General features: G+C 37.7%; 1 protein-coding gene across 3 annotated transcripts in view; it reads left to right on the top strand.

The window, feature by feature from the left end:
* The window catches only part of arhgap46b (Rho GTPase activating protein 46b), a 61,804-nt gene that overhangs the window by 28,397 nt on the left and 20,277 nt on the right, over window positions 1-13,130 (top strand). Inside the window, exon 1 of one of the 3 annotated variants that reach the window (XM_043224030.1) lies at window positions 11,566-11,827. The exons of the other annotated variants lie outside the window; for them this stretch is intronic. The gene's annotated coding sequence lies outside the window, so the exon portion shown is untranslated. Of the gene's footprint in view, window positions 1-11,565; window positions 11,828-13,130 lie in introns of those variants that run through there. 3 annotated transcript variants of the gene reach the window in all.

Below are 13,130 nucleotides of genomic sequence, written 5' to 3'. Positions count from 1 at the left end.
TCGTTATGTATATATAGTTATGTAAGTAAATTTTTCTGCTTTGTTTTTTTATTTATGAAGAAGTTTATGAATATATCTGTGTTTGGAAGCCTTGACTTACCTGGTCTAACACACACACATCACACATCGGCTTTCTTTGTCAGCCTTATAAAAATAACATCAGGCGGAGTCTGTTCTCCTAATATTTTCTTCATTTTGGACTCTTGAAGCTGTTTTGGCACAGATACGCTGTTCAGCTGGTCGAGCGCCAGCTACTGAGAACACTGTATGAGAGAGAGAGAGAGAGAGAGAGAGAGAGAGGTTTCTTGCAGGCTCCTCTAACAAAATCAGCCTTAAATGGTCACACACTTTTCTGTGTTAACACACACCCGTTCACACACCCTGGAATGCTGTGTTAGTACCTGTTTGCTAACTGTAGCTTGTTCAGTGGGACTACCTCACACACACTTCCACACAGTTAAACTTCAGACCTGCTGGTTTTTCAGCAGCTGATTTTTAGGGTGCACAGTTGCTTCTTTATTTAGCTACACCGCTTATTGAACTTTTTAACTACACTATTCATATCAAGTGCTGATATTTTTAACTAAAATATATATTTTCCCCGGTTATAAAAAATTAGGGTGAAATAATATGCATTATAAATATTAAATGTGAAATAATCTTAAGCAAAAATTAGATGTTGCTTTATCTAACTAAAATAAGATTAAGTAATATAATAAATGACTAAATAATGATCAATTGCTAATAAATTAATTACTAATTACTAAGCAGGAAATAAAAGCTAATTTTAAAACGCATTACAAAATAAATAAAAACTGAACATACGAGAAAGAAAGCCTATTCAGAACATGTATACAGATTATATTGGTCTGAATACTATAATGGTAATGATACAAAATGGTTCTTCTCGTTTCTCATGCATTCTTGTTTGCATGTCTTCTCATCATTCTTTACTTTGTTTTTGTTTTTGTGGATTATATTAATTAGCTGAAACTTAGAAAAACAAAAAAACATAAAATTGCTAAATTTTGGTTAAAATTTGATGTAGATCTAATTTAAAATTTTCTTTTATTTTTAAATGTAAAAACCAATCAAAACAAAAAAAAAACATGAATGACGAAAAAATACAACAACACTTAAAATGACAAAAACTAGATTTTATGTTAATAATTTCTGTTTTCATTTATAGTATCTCAATAATACTAAAATCACAGTGTTGTTGTTTGAGTATGTTTGTCTGTGCACACGCTAGTTCTCAGGAAAACAAATTAGCAGCTCACACTTAATTAAAAGTAGGGCAAGTGTTCCAGCCTCTACATATTTTTGGAGTGTGTGTGTGTGTGTGTGTGTGTGTGTGTGGAGCAGCTAGATGACGTCCAGCACAAGCTGCCGTCAGAAGGAGTGTAGCCCAGTAACGCTGAGCTGTTTTTGGGTAGAGTCACAGCGCACGTCCTTGAGGTCATGGAGGAAGCCTGGTTCTCTATACTTGAACACGTGTTGCATGTTCAGTGGACGTCAGAGAGGGTAAGAGCTATACTCTTGAGGGGTTCTCGGGCTGCGATTTGAAACCTAGTGAGCTAGTTTTGATATAGCAGCATTTGGGCATCTTCAGCCGAGTTCTCAATGTTGAAATGTTTCAAAGAAACAGTTGATTTAATTTGAAACACATATGTTGTCCACAAATACTGTCTATGATTTGTTTTTGTAACACAGCATTTGGAATTAAGTTAGAGTTATGAGGTATTTACTTTTTAGGAAGCACTGGCGGCTGTTCTCCACCATCTGACGTGTGTGTGTGTGTGTGTGTGTGTGTGTGTGTGTGTGTTTCCTTGTGTTGATCGGGTGTTGGCATTGTGGGGGGGCTCTTCCCCATCGCGTTTAACATATGGGCCATCCCTCTGGCCTAAAAAGTCAATGTGTGTATTCATTTTTTGCCAGAGATGGACAAAGAGCACTGTAATATGGGAATTAACTGAATTAACTGAAAACGTACTCACCCTCGGGCCATTTGAGATGTGAGTGAGTTTTTCCCATTGGAACATATTTGGATAAATGTAGCACGACATCTTCAATGCAGTGAATGGGTGCCGTTATTATGAATATAATTAATGTCTTGAGATGTTGGAAGAAACAAATCCATAACTAAAGTGTTTTAACATAGCTTTTTCTGGGAGTTTCAGCAAATTGACATTTTAGGTGAACTATTCCTATAACTATTCCTCAAAGACTTGATTAACATGATTAGGTTGATTAGCATGCTGGTGAACAGCTATCCTAATGTGCTAGCTTGACCAGCATGGAGCCTATGGAGACAGCATTTTTGACCATCATGTGCTCATTTGCTATTTTTTGAGACACAGAAGCGCTCAAACACTACAAATAAAAAGGTGCATATATATTTTTTTTTTTGCAAGCCAAAACAATTTTTGCAGATTTTTCTCAAAAAAATGTATTTATATTTGCTGTATCAGGGCGATTGCAGTGTAAATGCACCAACAAACATTATTAGTAACTGCATATTATTAATGTGATTATTATTATTTATGTCAACAATCAGCTATTCCTATTTTGTGAATAGTTACTGAAATCATGAAAAAGAGATTTAATGACTTCATAGATAATATAGATTAAGACAAAATAAGACAAACATGCAAGATGCTGCCAAAAATGCAGAATAAATTAGTTGAATATGCATTGATTCTCACAGTTTGTGTGTAATGTGTTGAGTGTTAAGAGATTAGTGTCAGAACGGGGTCCTGTGACTCAACTATGTGAGACAAAGGGAATCATGGGCGTCTTCGATCTTTGTTTCTTCACTCTCGCTCTTTTCTTGCTGTGAGTTTTCTCTTGTAAAGAGGATTGAGGTGGGCAGCAGTAATCTGTCTCATACGTTCCTGCATTATGCTGCGCCGTAGAAGGCAGAAATCCCTTCAGATTAGAGCTGAGAACAAAGAACCGGTTTAAAGCCTCATCCCCCATTACCAGACATTTCAGCCAGAAATAAACAATTATCAAAAAAACATTCGCTCTCATAATGTGCATTTAAACCTTCCCCGTAGAACACAAAATTTTCATATAGATTTTGGAGATTTTGTCCGGGGTTTGGAGCGATATATGTTCATTTTTGGGTGAACTAACCCTTTAAATCTATCATATGAGACCCTGGACCACAAAACCAGTCATAATGGTCAGTTTTTTGCATCTGCATAAATAAGCTCGATTGATGTATTGTTTGTTAGGATCGGAAAAAGTTAACTTTAAAGTTGTCCAGTGATGCACTAATAAAAAAAAAAGATCTTTACTTAATATCCTAATCATTTTTGCCATAAAAGAAAAGTGGATAATTTTGACCCATACGATGTACTGGCTATTGCTACAAACATGCCCGCGCTATACTTATGATGGTTTTGTGGTCCAGGGTCACGTCACCCTTCACATGGACCACTTGTATTGATCTTTTATTAGTTGCATGAACCTGAACCAGAATGCTCTTCTTCACAGGGAAGTAGCAGCATATTGGTTTGGATCGGCAAGACAGTAGTTAGGTCTGTCTGTCTGTCTGCTTTCAGCGTGTGGTACAGTACGTGATGTTTAAAGAACAGCTTGATATCTGTTTTAATCTGTGGAGATCATTTCATGACAGACCGCCTCATGTTGTTTTTTTTGTCATTGTTTTTATTTCTATCTCTGGATCCATCATCCTGTGTGCGGGTGCTTTAATTGGAGCTGTCCTTTCAGATCTTGTTATCTTTTCCTCTGTGGGGGCGACGTTATATCTGACATGCCCAGTGGCACATGGTCTTTAGAAAAGAGAAACAGGTAAACTTTACACGTTCACATGTGTCTACACGTGCCTGGGAATGATCACTTTATCCTTACAGGTTGGGATCTGAACGAACTATATAATATAATATGATACAATGTGAAACATATTCATGTAATAATGTCACTCAATAATTTAAATTAAGATTGATTATAATATTATTGCAATTTTTATAGCATTTTATAAAATATTATATTAATAATAATACAAATAAATGCTCAGACATTTGTGCCAATCATAATATTTTGGTTATTCACTTTATGTAAAATTTGAAGAATCATTTATCTGCCTTCATGTTTTTTTTTTTAAACCTGTTTAAACCTGAAAAAAGGATACATTTAGGATAAATTCACTTGAATTAGAAATTTATATAATACATTTTTAATTTAAATTTTTTTAAAAATACTATTTATATTGATTATAACTTGTATAATAAATGTTCTTTGTTTATATATATATATATATATATATATATATATATACATATATATATATAACTACACTCGTATTTTAACAGCCTAGCTATTGATTAAAAATAATGCTAAATAATAAATAATGTGTTAAAATGTCAGCGCTCTGCAGACCACCCCATCCAGAAGCTGTAGAATAAAGTTGCCAAGCCCAGATTGGCATGGTGCTACACACACACACACACACACACACACACACACACACACACACACACACTGTACTCAGAGAGGTATTCACATGCTTCCTGGCCTAAGGAGGAACAGTACACCCATGAACACAGAGACGCTCTGTTCACGTTCAAAACCAACTTGAGCAAATGCATAGCAGACTTTAAGGTGGGCTGACTGGTAATTACAGGAACACAGGTGAAGAAATGAAGGGAGGGATGGAAAAAACAAAGAGGCATGAGTTCTTCTGCTTCTGCTAAAATGGAACAGGCAAGATTAGTAACATCAAGTACACACTAGTACTATTTACTCAGCAGTGTGTGGGCTGTATGTGCGTTTGTGAGTGTGTGATTATAGGGCTGCAAGAGATAAAGGAAGAATCAGAGACAGAGGGCGAGTGAGTACTCAACTCAAAGGGCCACCCAGCGGGACACACGCTCATGCTCACGCTTTTTATACACTAGGTTCTGTCCTGGTAAACACGTTTGATGCCAGGGTGTCTGGAAAGCGTTGAAGTCTCTTTTAAACTAATTATAAAATAGCATCCCAACCAGAGACACTAGAATGACCATATATTTGTTTGGGGGGGGCGGAGCTTGAGCTTCTGATAAAATACTCTCTTTAAAAACGTTTACAAGTCGCTTGATATGTATTGAGTTGGTAATGCGTTTTTAACCTACATCAATCTTTTCAAACAAATAGCAGAGGGCGTTTACCTCCGAGTCTACAATCCTCCAGGCTTATTCAAATATTTTGGCTTATTTTCTGATGGGGGGGTCAAAACAGGCCTATTACTTCTAAATCATAATGCTTTTTGATGCAAAATATTGATAATATTATAAATTGACCTCAGAGGACAGTACAAAATAAAAAACAAAGGCAGTTCCTGAAGTGATAAAAGCACATAAAAATCATTGCGATATTCAAGAGTCTTGTACATTGACATCCAGTTAATATTGAATATTTATAAATAGTCGATGTATTTCCAGACGCCTGCCGAAGTTTGTAGGTCTCGAGCGAAATTAGGAGGGTCACTGAGTTCATCGAAAGCCTCTCACTCAAGACCAGCGTGTTTTAGCTGTCTGTGTTTATGCCCGTCTGAATACTTGCCATATTTTCCTCTTCAGTGGCACATGGCCACGAGAAATACACTTCTTCACCAAACGGCTGAACCGGAGGGAGACGGATGCAATACATTACCCCTCGAAAAAAACCTGTCATTTGTTGATCACGTTGTATGATGTGCCAGCATGCACTTAGCTCTCACATCGACAAAGGGCCGTGCCAGACTTTGGTCACATTTACGCTCTAATCTGTTTGTCCTGCGCCGCATCCGTTATGGCCTCATTCAAGAAGTAGGCCATTATCAGGAGAACACTGCTGTATCACTGTCACACAGCCACAGTGACTCACTTCCTGTCACGAAGTTGCTGATCCTTAATTTATCTAATGGGTTTTGTTTTGTTTTTTTTGCATGAGCAGAGAACGACTAGTTTACACCGACAGCAAATGTATTTCTGGAGGTCATGGGGTTGTTATATTGTTATCATTTCGATAAATCAAACAGATGCTAGTCAGCGTGGTTAAACAAACAGAGCAATGTTTTGATAGCGGCAGAGTGTTTTGACTTCTTAGAGAAATCACCCAACTAATCAACACACGAACGGTTTACTTGTAGCTGTCTCTGCAGGTTAAGATGGAATAGGAGAAAGTATTTTAGAATTTAACAAATAATTTAACATTTTCACAAACACATGATGAGTTTGTCTCCTCATTAAGTAAACATGAACAGTATTGAGTTTATGTTTTGAGCTTAATGAGTGTAAGTTGGGTTGTAATTGAAGCAAACAAAATACCATAAAAAAATGTGTGTGTGTGTGTGTGTGTGTGTGTGTGTGTGTATATATATATTTATTTATTTTTATTAAATCCTTGGCTTTGAGGTCTGTATGTTTTGATAGATAATAAAATAATATAATATTTTTTCAGTATATATATACATTTATATATATATATATATATATATATATATATATATATATATATATATATATATATATATATATATATATATATATATATATATATATATATATATATATATATATATATATATATATATATATATATATATATATATTATAGTAAAAACTAAAATGTAATGACTCTTGAAACTTAAATGTCATTTTATAAATATATTTGTAATGACATGCCTGTAATGATGAAGTTTAGTACATTTTAGTACATTGAAAGTATATTAACTTTGTAATGTTGAATAACACAAAGCAAGAAGCTTTGACATCCACTGTATACCAGCTAACCATGACCGCTCGCTTCAGCACAGCACAGGCAAGAAAATTGTGTTTATCAAAGCTCTTTGTCGTGTAAGACTGTTATCGCTTTCTGTCTGTCATAAAAGTGTTTGTGGCCGCTAATGCTAGCTCATGCTAAAAATGGCAGCTGTTAGCTTAGAAGCGAAAGCCTCACGATAACGCGCTTGTTTTTGTTCCTCAACTATTTCATCAATCTCACAGTTCAGAGACACCCTTCCCTCGTCTCGCCCTGTCACTGTTTCTACCACGCTAATTAAAACGCCCTGACTGCTAACCCAATTTGACTCTCCGTGACCAAATTGAGTTAGCTCACATTTCAAACGGGTCTTAACTCTGTTTTCCTCTTCCTTCAAATTCAGCGGCTTCAAGCGTATTTTCCCCCCTCAGAAGTTGTTGACGCAGCGACGGGGATGACAGAGAGCGCAGTATATGAAACTAAACACCGCGACTGCCAAATCGATTCTCCCACAGACACGTGTTGATGCGCGAGTGTTTGTCAAATGTAGTGAGCGGTCTGGGGTGGATAAGGGCGTGCGAGGGCTGCCATATGGAACGTGGAGTATTTTCAGCTCATATTCCTCACATCAGGTCAATAAGGCCGGCCTGGAGGTCAGAGGTCAAAAGCTTTGACCTCGTGAAGTTAGATGAGGAAAGGAGAGTGATATTCCCTTGTGTTCGCCACACACACACACACACACACACACACACACTCTCTCTCTATCAATCTCATGTTTATAGAATGAAGTAATTGAATGTTTTTGTACACTAAGTCTTCACAAATGCACACACTTACACAAACAAGCGCATGCATACTTTTATATACTTTATGTTCACAACGTTCTGAAAGAAGTGAATACCGAAGTCTTTTTGGATTCCATGCTTGACTTTCCCATGACAAATCCCTTTAGGACAACCCACCCCTGTCCCCCTCTCTCTCGTTCTCGTTCTGCTTCCCAAATAGACCTATTTTCCTAAGTGTTCTGTGGTTAATTAAGTGTCTGTGTGCTGTTTGTTTGGGAGCAGTGTGTTTAGGGTGTGTTTTCGTGTGTGTGTGTGTGTGTGATGCTCAGACTATGAAATCCAGACACACAATAACACCTACACAGATTTCACCAAAACACAGCACAGCTGTATCTTGTCTTTCTGCCGTTTTATCTGTCCTTCTCAGTGCCACTCAGTTGCTAGTTATTCGACAGTTAGTACCAGTTCATTTCGGGGAAGCTAGCTTGAAACTTGTCACGCTAACTTCAAAATAAGTTTCTGAAAAAGTAGCTATAGCTCTGCTAAAAGATACCTAGAGAGTCAACTTAAAGGAATAGTTCACCCCGGAAATGTAAATGCTGCCATCATGTATGAGATTGTAAAACTGTCTCTTGAAAGGAGCAATTTTAAAATATAACTATCCCATATAATATCTCATTTTGTCAGTTTGGCAAGTTCTGTATTTTCTACAAAGACGGCAAGGTTTTTTTTGAATGAGTGAACTGTAACACTTTAATTTAAATACATATTTCACTCTATAAATGCTATACGCAGACTTAAATCGGCGAGCAATTGTTTTATCCATTCTTTTACATGAGCCATCCAAATATACCGGCTCACTAGAAGTTTTAATGCTACATTTGAGAAACAGAACAGATTACGAAGAAACAGTTAATTGTAATTAACAGTGGTGCATTCTTCACACAAGTCAAAGCCACCTCGAGCGAGTGTAAAACATTGTTTGCGAATTAAGGCATTTTTATTCACAAATATTTTCGGATGTGACACTTTAAAATGCGCATCACAATGCGCAGCACTGGAGCCAGTCTGTTAATCTGATTATCTGATCGTGCACACTGTCCACATATGTACACACTCACTGACGGGTCTGGTTCAGTGCTTGTGTGTATGAGGTAAACACTGTACGTGTGGGCCGGGGGCTTCACCTCATCTGGGATGTGTGTGATTTGGGGGGAGATGTCGGAACCCCGTGAAACAAACTGCATGTTGATTCTCTACGAGAGCAAACGAGCAAAACAGGATTATAGCGAGAGAGGGAGAGAGGAAGGGAGAGATGCAGCTTGGAGAACAAAAGCACATGTGACTGCTTGCCCCCTCATACCCACCCACTGACTATCTGTGTGTGCTTCTTCATTAGACACTCACAGCTTTGACTCACTCCTCATTGGCTGTATTCACGTTTTCATCATTTCCCTAGACAAGAGATGGACAGAGAGAGCAATGGAAAGATGGATGGACAGGTGAACGCATGGATAGATAGATAGATGGATGGGTGGATGGGTGGATGGATGGACAGAGATAGAGCGATGGATAGAGAGAGAGATGGAAAGATGGATGGACAGACAGACAGACCAGACCATAGATAGATATAATAATAATAATAACAATAATCTTCTAAGTCTGCTTCAGGGGTTAATAAAACGTGTTTGTTAGTGGTCTGTGGTGTAGTTAGTAGATAATGTAACTACAGCATAAAAGCATAAAGCATCTTTCTTTCTTTATTTCTTTCTATTTAGTTTCTGCAAGAAGAGTGCAGTTTTTTGCTTTGCTTTGTAACAACTTTTAAATATGAAATAATACCCCCCATCTATAAAAAGATCACATGACATGAACAGAAAAAGAAAAAAAAAGGGTTCACATACTTCCGGGGGTCCTGCTCCAGCTGAGCAAGTACCATTGAGATGAATGGCAATGCTATAGAGGCTCAGGTATATGAGAGCTGAAGGTGAGGTGAGCTCCTGCTTGTTTATTTGAATGTTGACGTAGATGTAATCAAGAAAGTCAAAGCGGGGTTTTCTCGTTTGTGTTTTCTCCATCACTATAACGCAGCGCACGCATTACTCTCTCTGCTCGGCTCAGTGTGAACGCTGCGCTGGTATTTCCTGTTTATGCTGTAGGAGAAACGCCCTTTGAACTTTTCCAGCACGCACTCCCTCAGGACACCCCCCCGATCTGCAGTCCGGCCCCCTGTCCAGCCTCTCTCAGCATCCCTTTGTGTTCAGTGCAAATAACACAATCAGCGTGCTCTGCGCTCGCCAAGATGCTAGGAGCCTTTGTGGTTGGGTTCGTGAATGAGTGCGTGTGAGAACCTCAACACCTGGGCATCACAGACTTTTCGCCCCTCTGAAGATAAATGAGCTGATGTATTCATTAGCAGTCTCAGATTAAATCATGCTGAATACTACGCTGATAGCTTTTGGTTTAGTTAGAGTAATGAGAAACTAGGAGTGTTGACAACGAATAATGGGAGACCTTGTTTATATCTGATATGCAAAGAATCAAGTAAAAAAAAGTGGTTGTGAAAAATTCTTTGGTTTGTTCAAATTAAATCTAAATAGCATTATTAATATTACTATATTAATAATATTATAGCAATAGTATTATTATTGAACGGTTAAAAGTAATATTTTTTACTATAGAACAATTTAAATAGGTTTGTTCCTGTTCTTTTCCGTTCTACAGATTTTTTTACAGATTTGTTTATTTCCTGATCATGTGTTTTTGTACATTTAAGGATATGTGGTGTCAGTGATGCATTTAGAGGCATTATTGAAAACACTTCAAATGCATGAAGATCTGTCAAAAATGTAAGGTCAGTAAGATTATTTATGAGAAAGAAGTTAATACTTTTATTCTGCAAGGATGCATTAAATTGATCAAAAGTGACTGTGAAGAATTAAACAGAATATTTTTATTTTAAATAAATGCTGCTCTTTAAGCATTTTCATTCAACAAATCCCAAACATTATCACTGTTATGCACAGAAATATTGAGTAGCACAACTGTTTTCAACATTAATAATAATGCAATCAGCTTTGCATCACAGGAATAAATTACATTTTAAAATACATTCAAATACAAAACAGTAGTTTTAAATAAAAAAAAATCACAAATTGTAACTTTTTACTGTATTTTTTGGTTCAAATAAAGATCATACATTAAAAAAACAAAAGCAAAACACATCCAAACATTTGAATGATCTTACGCAACATATTCATGTATATTTACCACAAAAATATGGCTCTCAAGATCTTCTTTTATATAAAACGCATTTGAGAAACGATAATATCAGCTGTAAATACATTCAGAGTAACGAAAGACTGAAATCAGCTAAATATAAGATGATATTGGAAAGAAAGAGCAGGGAAATATCCATTACTGCCCACAACCACTGTTACAGCGTTCAGTCCCACACTGCAACATAACTTTATCCTAATATTTATACCAGCTAACTTTCTCAACCGAGACAGAGAAGGACGATGTTTTGTTCCTCTTGTTGAGAGATTATTTTCAAGTCTGCGACGTTGTATTTACTTGACACCGTGAATAGATTGTTGACATTTGGCCATGAGACAGCAGACACAATGGGTGGGAAAGACCACAGCAGGCACAGAAACGGAGAGAGAAGTTTGTCCATAAAAAGATTCCGATCAATAGGTGGACAGCCACTTGAATAAAACAAAGAGTTTGTTTTTATAAATGAGCTCGGAGTGGAACTTAAGCAATGGAGTGCTTCTTTAGTTAATACAGGTCTCTCGGGGAGCCGAAGATGTATTGTTTCGCACCCCGAGAGTCTGATCTGATCGAGAACGGTCCAGGGGAGTGGCTGTCCAAGTTCATGTGTGCAAGTGTGTGTGTGTGTGTTCCGATGGCAAGACTCGCATTCCTGCTACTGTAACCCAGAGGAGGGCCGAAAGTAGCCGCCTTCCCCCTCCCTCCCTCTTTCTCCTTGTCCTTCTCACCCTCCCTTCCTCCTTTCCTCCCTCGCTCTCTCGCTCTCCCTCTCCGTACCACTCCGTAATTAAACGATCGCATGGTGACGGGAAGAATTTGAGCAGAAGTTAATAACCTACAGAATTACGGAAAGAGCTTGATTAGCCAAAAATAGATATTTAGAACGGCGCACATTTGCCTCTTCTCTTCGATTTGGCTGTTTTCTTCTGCGTCTCCAGCTGAGGGAGGTGTCCTCTATATTTCAGTCACCCCAAGCAACCTTACAGATCGCCGTGCCACCTTTGGGTATGCCAGGGGTAAGTGTGTCTGCTGACCATACGCTCAAGCATATGCTATGCATCACAGTCTCAGGTGTGTTTAGGTCATGTGCAACAGGTGTAACTGATGCAGTCGCTTGCATTGAGTATATATTTTTGATTGCATGTGGATTTTGTTTCTTGGTAAAGTCACATGACCTTAGTGCGAACAAGGTACACGAGGCTGCGCATGTTGTCTGGTTTGTTTAGCAGCGCTTATATACAGTGGTTAGAAGTTCTGGTCATTTTGGTGGGAAGAAAACTGCTAGTCTTGAGATTAGATTCAGAGTTCAGATTAGCGTGGGCACACAGAGTAGCATTATAATCTGGATTAGCGGTCTGAAGGTGGTTTACACCGTTGATCTGGTAAAGTTGATTTTGCATTCTTGTGTGTTTGCACGAGGGATGTTTATGGTTGCAGATTGGTGTGTGTGTGTGTACACGAGCAGTCACGCTTTGGTTGCAGGAGTTCACAGTGGCGTTTTACAGAGTGCTTTGGAATTTCAAGTGTTTCAATGCGTTTGCAGAAACGTGCGTTTATGCATGTGTAAGGGACCATGAGTTGTTTATGTGTGTTTTAAAGATACACAAATGCACACAAACTGTATATGTGCAACTAATTGTTTGCAAGTGTGCTTGTATTTCAGTATACACACCAAACCTAAGCGTGTGTTTCTTGCGTGTTCAGTTGCTCAGCAGGTGTAGCTGGTAATGAATATAATTGTTACATGATGAAGTTTTCATAGTATTGTTACAATATTTTGTTAATGTTTCTGCAACATTTTGATAGTGTCCGTATAGCAGTCCATAGTGGATTCCTGTTTTTCCACTCTTGCTGGAACACACTGTCTGTTCAACCTTTCCTGTTGTGTTTCTTATACACACTCCACTGCAGTGACCTGGTTAGTGTGTGTGTGTGTGTGTGTGTGTGTGTCTCTATGCACATTGTTGTTTGTGCTTTGATTGAAATAGTTACAAGCAGTCCTCTGGTACGAAAACAATTTCCTTAGACTAATAAATATTAAAGTTGTTATTGCTTACTCTTTCTTTACCTAAGGCTAACACGTTGTTTAATCGTTTTTGTTTTTTACTTGCATGTATGAGCTATTCTTTGAAAGAAAATGAGAAAGAGGAGAGTGCTATGCCAACCTTGGCATTGCAACCACACATTCCTCTCTATTAGATATGGGTAGATTTACAGAGAGTTTCATGTTCAACTCTCAAGTACCCACTGGATATTGCCAGATAATGCTTCATAGCAAGAATACTAGTAACATGATAAATGTTTTTAACCTCAACATAA

The sequence above is a fragment of the Puntigrus tetrazona genome, chromosome 23, assembly GCF_018831695.1.
Source record: "Puntigrus tetrazona isolate hp1 chromosome 23, ASM1883169v1, whole genome shotgun sequence".
Lineage (NCBI taxonomy): Eukaryota > Metazoa > Chordata > Actinopteri > Cypriniformes > Cyprinidae > Puntigrus > Puntigrus tetrazona.
Note: the sequence above shows the minus strand (reverse complement) of the source record. Positions and strands in the feature narration are given on the sequence as shown.